Here is a 15,911-nt window from a genome sequence, read left to right on the forward strand (position 1 = left end):
GGCATGAGCCAGTGTGCATGTTGACCAGACCAAAGTATAATTTGGATTTCAAATTGAACCACTTAGGAACTTTGGAATGGTAAAATTTAATAGTCTTCTCTAAAACTTCTTTATTATATGCAGAGAGAGGAAGAGAGTAAGAGAAATATAATAATTTGTTTAGAGTTCTTACCATGCGGTGTGATTTTGGGTCATGGTGGCTAAATCTAACATTTGTGTGGTCAAATGCAATAGGAGGGGCACTGGAAATATGGCCATTGGAAATATTCAAATTTGACCTATTCTATAGAAATAAAATTTTGAAAAATTTTGCTACAGAAATAAAATGTTGACAAAAATAAACTTCAGAACACCTTTTTGTAAGGAAATGAAATTTTGAAAAAATTTTATTTAGAAATGGACAAACTTTTTTTAGAAATAAAATTTTGAAAAATTTTTATAGAAGTAAAATTTTATATTAAAAAAATTAATTCGTGTTTGTTGGTTTGTTTGTTTGTCTGTTCCGTATAGACTCAAAAACTGCTAAACCGATTTTCTTGAAATTTTCACAGATGATGCATAGTGATCCCGTAATGATAGGGTACTACATTTTTTGATTTGTGAAGGGGAAGCGGACCCTCCCCCTTACCCTAATTTTCAAAAAACGCCACATCTCGGAGATGGGTGTTTAGCTTTTGACGAAATTTTGTGTGCCGTGTTGTAGAAACATTGGTATCTAAATTTTGGATGGGGTACCTAGGGGTCCTCTCCACCCCAAAACCTACCAAATATATATATATAGACCAATAACTACAATATGGAACCCAAATGAAATGTATTTAAGATTAGAAAACTTATCTGTTTGGGGGATCACCCTAACCTAACCAAGTGTTTGGGGGACCACCCTAACCCCCAAAACACTCCTAAATCGGACATATTTACCCACTATGACAATATGGGACTCAAATGAAAGGTATTTGCGAGTAGAATACGAATTCGATATCAAATGTGGGACCAAGTTTCTGAGTCCTCAAACATGACTTATTTACTGACCATGGAAACAAGGGCTTAAATAAAAGTTACTTGGGTGTAAAATTCGAACCTGATATCTAAACGTTGGATGGCCGTCCCTCCCCAAAAACATCCCCCGAAGAGGAAAAATTTACGATCATAGCAATATGGGACACAAATGAAAGGTCTTTGGGAGTATAGCACGAATTTGATATCAATATTCGGGAAAGTGTCCATGGGGCCACCACACCCCCATAACACCACCCATATGGGAAGTATTTGCTGACCATTGCACTATGGGTTCAAATAAGAGGTATTTTAAAGTAGAGCACGAATATGATATATACTTTCAAGGCCAAGTCAATGAGTCGTCGCCCCATCCCCAAATCACCCTCAAACCGGTCATATTTGCCGACTACTGAAATATAGGCCTCAAATTAAGGGTATTTGAGAGTAGACCACGAATCTGATATCAACATTCTGGACCAACTGTCTAGGAGGCGTTCCACCACCATAACAACCCCCATATAGGACGTATTTGCTCACAAAGACAATTTGGGTCTTCAAGACAGTGGAGCTCGATATTGATAGTTTTTGGGGTCCATACCCCAAACTGGACATATTTGCTGAGTTTTGAAATAAGGGGTTTAAATGAAAGATATTTGAGATTAGAAAATGAATTTAATATCTAATTTCGAGGCCAATAGCAATATGCGGTTCAATCAAGTGATATATCAGAGTAGAGCACGATCCTGATATATTTTCGGGGCTTAGGGCCACTCCCCAAAATGCCCCTAAATCGGGCATATTTACCGACCATATCAATGTAGGGCTCATATGATAGGTATTGGGAAGTAGAGCACGAAATTGATCCCCACTTTCGGGACCCACTCAGAGTAGAGCTCGTTCCTGATATATTGGCGGGGCTTAGGGCCACTCCCCAAAATACGCCTAAATCGGGCATATTTACCGACCATGTCAATGTGGGGCTCATATGATAGGTATTGGGAAGTAGGGCACGAAATTGATACCCACTTTCGGGACCAATTTCCTGGGGGTCTATCACTTTCCCAAAATACCCCCACAAACAGCAATTATTTACTGATCATCTTAATATGGGGCTTAAATAAAGGTATTTGAGAGTATCTGATATCCAAATGTGGAACCATGTATTATGGGCCAAAAGGAAAATTTGCCTACCATGCCAATATGTAGCTCAAATGAAAGGTATTTGGGATTGGAAAATTAACTTAATAACCAATTTTGGGGCCAAGTGTTTGGGGAACGCCTCATACTATAAACTTCACTTAAACCAATGACACTATGGGGTTTAAATAAATTGTATTTGAGACAAGATCACGATGCTGAAATTTTTTTCAGGGCCAAGTGTCTAGGGGACCACCTCACAGCCGAAAGCACTCCTTAATCGGACATCATGAGAATATCGGGCGGAAAAAACATTTTGACAACATTTTCTATAGAAATACAATTAATTTTCTATAGAAATACAATTTTGACAGCATTTTCTATAGAAATACAATTTTTTTCATTTTTCAAGTTTTTTGCCCGTTAGGGCGAAGATCATTAAATTTTACAATTTTTGTTTGTTTCTCTTTTGAGACGAGCTCAATGAACGGAGATGCAAATGGAAAAGGAAAGCCAAAGATACCAACACACACCATATGGGACGCGTTTCGTCTTGGTTAGAAGACTTATCAACCATGTAAGGTGTGATGGCTTCGAGGGCCGTGCGTTGTATCGTATTAATAGCGAAATGAATCGGATTAATAGCGAAAACGCATCTACGATACAATTACCACATTAACCACGCTCGACAACCCTGTCTTTTAGCTGTACTTTTTCCCAATGCATGTATTTTTGTATATTGTATTTGTTCATCTGCAGACCGCAGGTTTATCTGTTTGCAAACAGAAAAACAAGAAACCTTGTTTTCAAAGTTTGGCAAAAAATGTGCTGCTATTTTGTAGGCTAAAACTACTTTCTGTAGAATAAATAAATTTTTCATAAACATACCATTAAGGAACAGGAAAACTTTGAAACATAGTTCCTTAAATCCTTTCTAAGCCTGTTTACCTTAACAAAATTAAAAAGATTAAAAACCAAATCCTTATCTTAATCCCATTAAAATAGCAAACAAAAATTATTTACCTTTCGCCTGATTTCACCTTTCATTTGATTGTCATTTTATCTGTACAAAAATTGTCACACAAAATCACTGAAGCCCAACAACCCCAAGCGGAAGTGGTAAACAAATTATTTTCATTATTAATGACATTCTAGTAGTCAAGAACGCGTTAATCGTTTTAGAATAATCAATCAAATGTCACACCTCCGCCACCAGGCGAGCTCACAACGCAAGCTGGCCAAATCGCCGTCAAAGTTAAACGCCCTCGCTCTCCTACTTTTAATGTCAATGATAAAGTCACTAAGTGAAATTTGCCACTCTTTACTGTCGTTGGTTTCAATGCAACAAAGTTTGCTCGTCATTGTTTTTGTTGTTGTGCATTAAATGTGGCATGAAGTGAGCTTCGCGTTGTTGTTGTCGTTGTTGTCAGACAACTAATCAAAATTGAAAGCAAATGTTCCAAATAAGAAAAGTTTTTTTTCGCGGATACGCTATGCCACTGTTTTAGAAGCGGAAGAGGGTGATTTGAGGAGGGGACTCAACATTGCAAAGTAATAAAAAAAAAATGGAAAACTAAAGTCATGATTAAAATTGCAAATATTTTGAAGTGCACAGTGGTAGGAATAAAAACATCTAATGAAAATCTGAGAGTTTGAAAGGTATATAAAAGACACATGTTTTGGCGATTTGAAAGATCCCCCTATTAGGTGGGAGAAATTTCCACCTTTCATTCAGACTAGGCGGCATACTTCCTATATCTTTATCAGGGATCGGGATCGTGTTATCCTCGTCGCTCCCATTATTAGACACCAACAGCTGATTAATATATTCTTTTCCTATTCTGAACACACTGAGTGTCAGTGATACTCGAAATGACAAGGCGAGTTATTGGGGCCTTCAAATAAGTAGTGGGGCCTTTAAATGAGGAGCGGCTCGAGGCCAGCGTCGGATCTTGGAGCAAGGGGCTCGCGACAACAAGGGATTCATGTGCGATCCCACGTAACCTATGTGGTTAGGGCGCTGGGTCAACACCCGGAACACTATGAGGATTACTCTGAGAAATAAATGAATACTAAAAACGAACTTCTCTGACGTTAACCAGAGAAATAACTAGGGTCTGCACCTGAAATAACTAGAAGCTTTATAGAGAAGGTGCAATATATGCACTGGCGAATGTATTGGAGAAGTACCATGTAGATATAACCTCCTTACGGAAAGTGCAATGGACCGGGAATGATGTCACAACGACACCAAACGAAACATGAATTTGGCTGTGGATTTGTGGTTTGTCGGAGACTGAAACAACTTGTCTCAATCTTTACTTCGATGGATGAGAGGCTAAATTGTCCAATATAAGCCTTAGTTGTGCCCTTTCTCTGACGGAAGACAAAGACGAGTTGACCAAGGATATTTTCTACGAACTCCTGAAGAGGGAGAGAGAGAGAATACGACCGCTGCTCCGCTCATGATATTAAAGTCCTTATGGAAGATTTTAATGCAAAGATTTGGTCTAACTTTCGGAATTTGGTCTAACTTTAGAATTTCGCCTCTGCCAAAAACATGGTAGTAAGCAGCACCAGATTTCAACAGACGTGGTGGTCTTCAGATCAAGAAGTAAGTAAACAAATTGATCACGTTCTGATAGATGGAAGGCATTTATCCAGCATGCATGCATTTATCCAGCATACATGCATTTATCCAGCATGCATACTTCAATCGACTGACCCAACTGCAAGGAGTTTGTCCATTCTCCGATGATATAACAGGGTAGTGGCAATCCATTGCCCACTCTATGGAAATTGCGGCGAAATTCGTACTTGTGTAACAGAAGTCTCCCTCAAGAAACCAATGGTACAACCAAGAGTTGGGGAATGGTACTGAGGCCAAGAAAGCGTCATACAGAGCAACCCTTCAATCGGTAGCAACGCACCAGTTGAAAGAGAGGTACTGGAGGAAGAGGAGAGTGGAGAAACGTCTATTACGCAGAAAGAAAAAAGAAATGGAAAGAAGAGAATATAAGCGAATAGAATTGTAAAGGAGTCAGAAAGAAGTCCGGAAATTCCACTAAAGAATCAAACATCAAACCGATGGCACATACTCCTGTAGAGACAAAGAAGGAAATCTGGTAACTGATACAAAAACATTTTACACAGCTGCTAGTGTCCAATGATGGCGGCGATGAGGATACCGCAGAACCAAACGCTGGTGATGATATAGAATGTTTACCTCCTAGTCAGAATGAGGTCGAAGAAGCAGTGACCAAATTGAAGAACAACAAGGCAGCAGGAGCCGATGGGTTGCCCCCTGAGCTATTTAAGAACGGAGGCGACAAGCTGATAAGGCGTATGCATTGGCAGAAGGAGAACGCATACCCGATGATTGAAATCTCAGCATACTATGTCCCGTACACAAGACGGAATGTGCCAACTATAGAGGAATAAGTTTCCTCCCCATCGCATACAAGATACTCTCGAACGTACTGTGTGAAAGATTGAAACCTAAAGTCAATGATATAATTGGGACCGAACAATGCAGCTTTAGACCTGGTAAATCCATCCTAGACCAAATATTCACTCTGCGCCAAATCCATGGGAAAGACCCGAGAAAGAATCAACACATACGATTTCTTTCTTGACTACAAAGCCGCGACTCTGCAGTATGACTTTTGCTGATACACAATCCTCAGTAAGAATGGGATAGAATATCTTCGAACTATTCAATACCAATTCAGACAAGGAGACGGCTTATTGTGTGATCTCTTTAATATCTTACTGGAGGAGATAATACTCCCATGCCGACGACATCGATATCATGGATCGGTCACCGGAAGTAGTAACTGCAGCTTTTAAAAAAATCAAAAGAGAATCAGTAAAAGTGGGTCTGGAAGTATATGGAGATAAGGCACAATGGATGGTATCAACTCCCACAACGACTTGTACATCTGATAAAGAACATGGAGTAAGGTACCCTAACTTTGAGATAGTCGGCAACTTTATATACCTCAGCACCGCCATAACCGAAATCCATGACACCAGTTTTGACATAAAGAAAAGAATAATACTGGCAAACAGATGGTACTTTGGATTAAGTGAGCAGTTTCGAAACAAGGCCACCTCTCGAAAGACGAAGATTGCACTATACAAGATATGGTTCCCAGGCATGGATACTTGTGAAAGCAGACGAGGTAGTACTTGAAGTGTTGGAAAGAAAGATTCTTCGTAAATTTATGGATCAGTTTCCATTGATGAAGAGTATCGGCTTCGTTTGAACCACGAACTGTATGATGACGTTAGCATAGTTAAACGTCTCAAAATACAACGGTTGTGTTGGCTAGGTCATGTTGTCAGAATGGATGAAGAAGCTCCAGCAAAGAAGTCTTTTGAAGGCAAACACGGTGGTAAACGCAATCCGGGATAACCAAAAGCCCGATGGAAAGGTCATTGGTGGGAGATACCTCGAAACTTGGTGTAATAGTTTATAGAAGGAGCGCAGGAGATCGAGGCTTTTGAAACGCTATTCTAAGTTCAGGTAGTGGCATAAATGGTTTGTCATAGCCAATTAAAGTGTAAAAAGTATGCATACTGAACGCACTATCTGTATCTATTACCAGACTTCCTTGTTTGTCTCTGCAGGAATATGTGCCTGTAGCAAAACTATCCGTTAGAGGTGTAATTCTGTGATCGAATTTTCGGGAAATCGAAGTTCTGAACATTTTGATTCACTTTCATTATTTTCTCTTTGTCGGTAGCATTATCAACGCCGTGCAATTTGCTACCGGCAGTAGAGTTGTAGCATTTTTGATTTCAGTAGCATTTTGAGACTCCAGGTCTAAAAATAGATTCCTTGAGTCAAGATACTGGTACACTGGGATAGAATACAAAAAATTGTAAAAAATATGGCATCTGAAAACGGATAGAGATATATCTTTAAAATTGGAAATGTTTAGAACAGAGGTGTTATCGTGATTATGTTCAAAATTTCAAGACCCTGGTTGTTCGGACGCTTCTTGGCAGGGCCTTAAACTTGGTTACATCGGCATTTGGAAAATTTTTTTGGGTTGGCAAATCTTTATTTGTAGCCCGATCTCAAAAAAAGTTGAGGTATACAATATCTCCACTAGTTTCGGCGATATTCGACTTTTAGTTTTTATTTTTGAAATTTTGGTCGATATTGGCTTTGTTTTCTGCGATTTACGAAAGCATTTGTGGTTTGATTTTCATTTAACGCATGATTTGGATTGATAACAAAATGTACAATGACGTTTCTGCAGTATGCGTCAACATCCTATAATCAGTTAAAAGTGATACACTTTGAAAATCAAAAAAATTTAAAAGTGGATTTTTTCCAGTGGAAAAGTCCAGACCCCCCTTTCGGGCTTTTTGTTTTTTTTTCATTCATATATCACCTAAACACACCAAACAATATATATGACCTCACAGCCAATTGACTCAAAAATGAAGATTTTGAAATCATCTTTGCCCTAAATGTGTATTTTGGGGATTTTTGTTTACATTTCTGTCAGAATTTATTTTTGGGTTTTTAATGGCACTATTATCTCCAAAATTTAAAAAGAATTTTGAAGATATTTGTCTTCGTTTTTTTTTTCTTATTGCCAGAATACAGCAAAGTATAGCTTAGTACATTATATAGCAAAAAATAATTATAAAAATCGGATCACAAGTTAAGATTTGGCAACCCGAATAAATTTTCAATATGGGCAAGGTGGGGTGGCCAACTTCACGGCGAAGAGACGCCTGGTAAGCCTTGACACCTCAGCCATTCACAACCATTTAAAATTTTTCTATTTTCTTTTTTTTCTTTTTCTCTATTTTTGATTCTACCCCACTGTGCACGTATTGTGTCGTTATATTACAGGATGAAGGTATAGTAGTTCCATTTGTAAGTCATGGAATTGTAGATCTGAGATCTAACAAAATAAATATGTTCTTGATCGTCTTGACATCGAAAGTCAATTTAGCCATGTCTGTCTGTCGAAAGGTCGACAACTTTTCAAGGAGTAAAGCTGGGCACTTGAACTTTTGCACAAATATTTTCTGTAAATGGGCCAAATCGGTCAATAGGATTGTAAATGGGCCAAATCGGTTCATGCTTTTATATAGCTGTCACATAAGCCGATCTCCCGATTCGATTTCTTGAGCCTCTAGAGACAGCAATTGTTATCCGACTTGGCTGAAACTATGCACATAATGCGCATGACGTTTTGTTTTGACTTCCAGCAACTGTACCAAGTACATCGATCCATAACCTTATGTAGCTGACGTTCAAACCAATTTTCCCGATATGACTTCTTCAGCCTCTAGAGGACGCTATTCTTATCCAATTTGGCTGAAATTTCGCGTTTGGTTTTAACTTCCAACACCTGTGCTAGATATGGTCTAAAACTATCTATAACCTGATATAGCTGTCATTTAAACCGATCTCCCGATTTGACTTCTTGAGTCTTTAGAGGACTCAATTCGTATTCCATGTGGATGACATTTTGCATAAAGACATCTGTTTTGGCCTCCAACATTAATGCCACGTATGGCCTGAATCGATCCATAACCTGATATAGCTGCCACATAAACCGATCTCCCGATTTGACTTCTTCAGCCTCTAGAGGACGCAATTCTAATTTCATTTCGTTGAAATTTTGCACATCATGTTTTGTTATGACTTTCAACAATTGAGCTAGGTATGGTGAAATTGGTCCAAAACCCTATAAACCGATCTCCCGATTTGACTTCTTGAGCCTCTAGAGGACGCAATTCTTATCCGATAAGGCTGACATTTTGCACAATGACTTCCGCTATGACCTGCAACATTAATGGCAAAAGATCTATAACCTGGTATAGCTCCCATGTTAATTGATCTCCCGATTTTACTTCTTGAGCTCCTAGAGGAGACAATTTTAATCAGATTTTTTTGAAGTTTTGTACAATGACTTCTGCTATGAGCTCCAAAGTCCATGCCAAGTGTGGCCCGAATCGAACCATAACCTAATATATAAATTTGATGCTTTGAGAACATAAAGCAGGCAATTCTGGAATTCTGACAATTCATTATCATTTTTTACTTCACTTCCCATTTCACTCTTGTGATCTATTGTAGAGATCTCGTTTACTATTCAACATTTTTTACCCTTTTTTAACCACTGTTCAATTTCATCAAAATATTTTCTCCAATTTATGCCAGATTAAGGGGTATAACTTCTAAGCCATTCGCAGACAACTTTGCATTACAATTTATGATGACCATCATTCAGTCATTCTCTTTAGCTGCATGGTGGGTCGCTCGGTCCTTCCTCACTTTCATTTTGAAGTGTGCTTGCAAATGCATAGCATGGAGTGCAAGTGAATGCAAACATTATCCAGTTCAAAACATCCTGCTGCAATTTGATGCTGTGAAATTAACTGAAACTCTAGTTTGGCCATAATTTCCTATTTTCCGGACAGCTTGCTACGTTGGCTGGACGGTTGCTTGGTTGGTTGCTTGCTTGGTCTCGCTGGTGTTGATGAAAGTTTGCACTTTTTAACTTCTGTTCCGCTCTAATAGCTTGTGAGTGAGCAGCAATAATGCACCACCACTGGACATCTCCTTGTTGTTAGTCAACGATATTTTGCCAAAGTCATCTTGGTTGGTTGGGGTTGGTGGCTAACATCTAACTTATCTGCATATTTAGTGGACATGGTTTATTGTATGTAGTTGTTTTAATCCATTAAGAGTTGAAAGTGCAATTATGTCAAAAAATAGAAATTTATTAAATTGGAGTTGAAAAACAAAAAACTCATAGAATGTTGAATTTTTATATATTTTTGTGACTAATTATTAAAGTTGGCCATTAACTAATTAATGTTAGAAATTGCAGCCTACTGAAAATGTAATTGGACTTGATTTTATTTAGTTTTTTATAGCATTTTCATAAAAAATTTCCTTTAAATTTTATTTGCATAGAACATTTTTTGAAATTTTATAGGGACTTCACTCTACATGCTTCACTGTAGAGTGAAGATTCGAAAAGACAAGAGACGCGCAGTGCATCAATTGTCAGCGTTTTTCGCATGTGTCGGCGAACTGCATGATGAGCTAACGCTGTGTGAAATGTGCTGGTTCACATGGGCCTGGTAAGTGTGAGCTGCCTTCAAAGGAGGAGGATAGGATAAGCGACCATCTGCCGCGTGAGCCTTCTGGGGGCTCGCGTCCTGTTGAGGAGGATATGCCAAGACGTGGTAGGACTATTGCAGATTCTTGTCAGCAGTATTTCGGAAGGGACCTTTTGTCCGTAATGGCATGCATGGCATGTCCGTAATATGCCGGCAGCATTTTGTATATATTGGATTGCCCTAAAAGTAATTGCGGATTTTTCATATAGTCGGCGTTGACAAATTTTTTCACAGTTTGTGACTCTGTAATGGCATTCTTTCTTTTGTCAGTTATCAGCTGTTACTTTTAGCTTGCTTTAGAAAAAAAGTGTAAAAAATTATATTTGATTAAAGTTCATTCTAAATTTTATTAAAAAAGCATTTACTTTCTTTCTTGGGCATCATGGATTTAGACCTCTGGACGGTATGTTGTTCGGATGACGGAGGAGTATCGCAGTATATGCCGGCAGCGTTTTGTATATATTGGATTGCCCTGAAAGTAATTGCGGATTTTTCATATAGTCGGCGTTGACAAATTTTTTCACAGCTTGTGACTCTGTAATGGCATTCTTTCTTTTGTCAGTTATCAGCTGTTACTTTTAGCTTTCTTTAGAAAAAAGTGTAAAAAATTAGATTTGATTAAAGTTCATTCTAAATTTTATTAAAAAAGCATTTACTTTCTTTTAAAAAATCCGCAATTACTTTTTGGGCAACCCAATATGTATATATTTTCCCTATTTTTAGTTACTTTTTGTTAAAAGATTTGCCTGTGTAAGTTTGTGTTCTTTTTGGGGCGTCTTAGTCGAATTCACAATAAATAGATGAAATGTACAATAAATAGATGAATCTTGAAAAGATAATACCTCGGTCACCATCTTTTCAAGTAATTTTGGAATTGTGCTTAATTGCTTCAGTTCTACTACCCGATTTAAATAAAGGGACAATAAAAGATTCATTCCAAATAGGTGGTAAATAGCCAATATCCACACCCTTACTTTACTTTAATTAGCTATTACAGAACATTTGTTCCACTAGCCGAACGTAGAATTGCGTTCCAAGTGCCTCGACCTTCTGCGCTCATTATAAAATCTCTGACACCAAGTTTCGAGGTGTCTCCCACCACTTGATCTCGCCTATATTCTCCATTTACGCAAACTGGTCCATATATTTTACGAAGAATCTTTCTTTTAAATACTCCAAGCACTGCCTCATCTGCTTTCACGAGTACATATGCTTCAGAACCATATAACAGCACGGGTAATATCAGTGTCTTGAATAGTGTAATCTTCGTCTGGCGAGAGTTGGCCTTGTTTCTAAACTGCTTACTTATTCCAAAGTTTGCCAGTATTATTCTTCAGTTTATCTTATGACTGGTGTCATTTGTTTCGGTTACGTCGGTACCGAGGTAGATAAAGTTACTATCTCAAAGTTGTGGTTCCCAACTTTCTCCATTTTCTTTATCTGCTCGGTTGTACAAGGCGTTTTGGGAGTTGAAATTATCCATTTCGTCTTATCTCCATTTATTGACTCTCTTTCGATTGTTTCAAAGTTACTACTTCCGGTGAACGACCTATGATGTCGACGTCATCGGCATAGGCGAGTAGCATGCATTCTCTAGTGATAAGTGTGCCATATCAATTCACATCTGCATCTCGTGTAATCTTCTCCAGCTGGATATTAAAGATATAACACGATAGGTTGTCTCCATGCTCGAAACCTCATTTCGTATTGAATGGTTCGGAGAGATTTTTTCCTATTCTTACTGAGGAACCTGTATTTGCAAGTGTCATCCTGCAGAGCCTTATTAATTTTGCAGGGATACCTAAATCAGAGATGTCTTGAAATACCTTTGAAGGTAAAGGGGCATCCAAAGCGGCTTTGTAGTCCACAAAGAGATGGTAGGTGTTGATTTGTCATTCTCGGAATTTTTCCAGGATTTGGCGCAGTCCAAATCCTGGATTTACCAGGTCTAAAGCCGCTTTGATATGGCCAAATTTTCTCATTGATTATAGGTTTTAACCTTTCACAAAGTACGCTCGAGAGTATCTTTTATGTGATGGGCAGGAGCCTTATTCCTCTGTAGTTGGCACATTCCGTCTTATCTCCTTTTTTGTGTACGGGACATAGTATACTGAGATTCCAATCATCGGGTATGCGTTCTTCTAGCCAGATTGGGCAGACAAGCTGATTCATACGCTTTCCTTTTTTGTCCCTGCAGGAGAATCTGCCTGAACCAAAGCCATCGTAATCTTTGTAAAACCCCGAAATATGCATCTGAGACCCCAAAAAGTATATATATTCTTGATCGTCATGTCATATTAAGTCGATCTAGCAATGTCCGTTCGTCTGTCTGTCGAAAGCAAGCTTGACTTCTTGAGTCTCTAGAGGGCGCAATTCTCATCCGATTTAACGGCACGTAGTGTTTTGGTATCACTTTCAACAATCGTGCTAAGTATGATTCAAATCGGTTCATAATCTGGTATAGCTGTCATGTAAACCGATCTTGGATCTTGACTTCTTGAGCCAGTAGAGCGCGCAATTCTCTTCCGATTTGGCTGAAATTTTGTACAACGGCTAATATGGTCTGAATCGATCAATATATCGATACAGCTCCCATGTAAACCTATCACCCGATTTTGCTTCTTAAGCCCCTAATAAACTGAACTGAAATATTACACAATGACTTTTACAATGTTCAGCATTCATGTATGGTCCGAATCGGACTATAACTTGTTCTTTCTGCTTTTCTCCCAAAGCCCCTTCATTGCTACTGATTGCAGGTTTGCTTTATATGCCGCATTCTTGGCTTCAGTAGCATCTCGAAATTCTTGTTTGCCACTGCGCCATTATATCATCGGAACAAGGAGTGCAGTTGGGTCAGTCGAGTGGAGTAAGCAGCTGTCATCTGCTGTGTTTGCAGTTTTTCAATGTGCAGCTTCCGTGCAGTGTCAGATCGTACTTTCCTCATCATGTTCATATCCAGAGACATTATATTAAATATTATATAGAGAGGAAGTGCCAAATTTTCTGCTAAGTTAAAAATACACTAAGGGATTCCATCCGGGCCTGGAACCGTTGTGTCCTTTAGGCATTTCAGATTGTGTAATACTGTTGTAGCATATAATAATGGAACAGTAAATGTGTAATAATAGTAAATGTGTAGAATTATAGAATAGGTCGTTTTAAAAAATGAGGCAAATATATGAGAAATTCGAGTGTCATCATCTGCAACATCCTTTCCGAAATGTAACATCTTTGGACAATCATTAGATTGACGCTTAGATTTAATGAAACCATAAAAAGATTTAGGATTAGATATCAATTCATTCTTCATTCACGATATATAGCCATGATATAGTCTTTTATTCAAGATAGTATATTCCTATCTTATGGCGGAGTAATTTACAAAGTCCATAGAAGAACCATTTTTTTTCATCTTTTATAAAGCTTATTTTTCGTATTATTTAATCTTGATTAATATATTTTATTTAAAATAAAAAATCCTTAATATCAATTAAATATCTTTCCTTAAAAAAGTTGGAAAATTAATCATACTTTTATTGTAAATTAAGTTTGCTCGAATCTTTTTAATGGGTTAACCATTTTTTCAGTTTATATATATGCACCGTCCGATTTACTCTTGTGGAGCTGTAGTCATACAATTTTACACAGATTTACCCGAAACTTTGTACAGATTTCCCAATTTATTCTTATAGCGTAGTTGTAAGGTATTACATAATCGTCATCGCCGGAATTTTGTCTTACCTTACTTGTTTTGAAAATTATTTTCCTGTTATCTATCTTGCGAACGTTTCGCCTTCGCTTTATTCAGCTTGTAAGTAAAGATTTTTTAGTTTTGAAAAAAGTTCTTGAAAGCTTAGTGCACCTGCATTGCAGGGCTTTAAAACTTGAACTTAGATTTCAAATGGAAATTTTGGATTTATATTTCACAATATTTACCTCATTTCGAGTCAGCCCAAACGCATTTAGAGTGTTAATCCCATAAAATAGACTTAATCGCTTTTGTTCAAAGTTTGCATTTTAGGAAGCTGTTTTAAGCACAACTTTTCATCTCTACTCCCCACTAAGCACCGCTGCATGAGTCTGGCAATGAATTAAGCTTTGTACGCTCGCATCTTGGACTGCCACCATTGCGGATGGCTGCCATGGAGAGAAGTTGCAACTTTTAATGATGATCCTGCCTGAGCTTAAGTATCCTCCACTTCATCAGAGGGGTTCTTAAGTTTGCTTGAAGTTGTTGTAGCTGTTGTCTACTCTCATTGCTATGATTTTACTGTGATTTCGAGAATATGTATTGTAAAGCCATTTCTCATTCATTTATTCGCCCTTAATTCCTTATAAATTGCATAAAATATGTATAAAATCCTTTTCATCGTCCTTCTACTCGCTATCCATTGCTTGAGAGCATCAACAACCGTCATCGTCATCATCATTGCTGAAGTTATTGCTCAACATCTCAAATCCGCCAAAAGAGATGAAGGCAATATGGTCCGTTTACCCTGCAACTGCTGCAGGACATTACAAATATGTAATCACAACTTAAGGACTCGTTGTTGGGTTGCTCTCCCATGCTTGGCCTTTACCATTAGCTGAGTCACCACCACCATTGCAGGCATACGAACACCAGCAAACATTACTGCCGGGGACTGCTGCGGTAATTGGATATTTTTGTGGTGCATTTTACGGAAAATAACTGTACTTTGGTGTGTTGGTTCTTGCAGTTATTCTTCCATTTTCATTTGCAGCATTTTCCCATTTTCCATTTGATGAGAGAGTGCATTTTAAACTTTATTTAAATTAAGATTTTATTATTAAGTGGAAGTAGACGTGGAAGAAGTACCAACCAATGAACGCATGAACCAAAAGAAAATCCTTGGAGGCTTTTGGTTTGCCATAAAAGTCTTTATGATGGTGATGACCAGAGTTATTTCCTTCACATCGCTTGGTTTCTCTGGCTGTTATTGTTGGCATGAAGTAAAAACTTTTGTTAGGGTAATTACTCTCATTTTGGGAGTAAAATTGAAAATAATTAAATTAATTGTTTTTAAAGTTTTTAAGGGTTGACTAGCTTTTTGCAGTGGACATTGTTCTCCTCTGGAGTTTTTTTTTTCATTTTTCTTTTTCACAGCTTGTCATTTGAGGTATTTGCCACTGTCACGTCCATACATAAACTTTGCAACAATTTTCCATGGCTTAGTTGAAGATTTTATGAAATTAATGACAAGCACTTCAGTCCATGCCTCAGCTTATGTGAGTGGGTGTGCGTGTGTGTGCCCCCTTCAAGAATACTTTTATTGTCACCACAAAGGCTACAAAGAATCTAGTGCCTCGCTTGCGATATCACTTGGCTATGTGTACAAAGCATTCATTAGAGGCACATGGAGTATGGTACGATATACCCTACAAGAAATCATATGAGAATTTAGAGTGAACCCCCAATGAAATTTTTACCTGTGAACCATAAAGAAAGTTAATTAACTAGGAAAGAAATTTTTGGTTTGTTAGAATGTGTTATTCTTCTTTGAATCATTTGAGCAAGCGTAATGATCGGAGATTTTTCTTTGCAAATGGAAAAGGAAAGCCGGAGATCGTAATACACACCAACCACTATG

Source organism: Stomoxys calcitrans, chromosome 2, assembly GCF_963082655.1.
Source record: "Stomoxys calcitrans chromosome 2, idStoCalc2.1, whole genome shotgun sequence".
Taxonomy (NCBI): Eukaryota; Metazoa; Arthropoda; class Insecta; order Diptera; family Muscidae; genus Stomoxys; species Stomoxys calcitrans.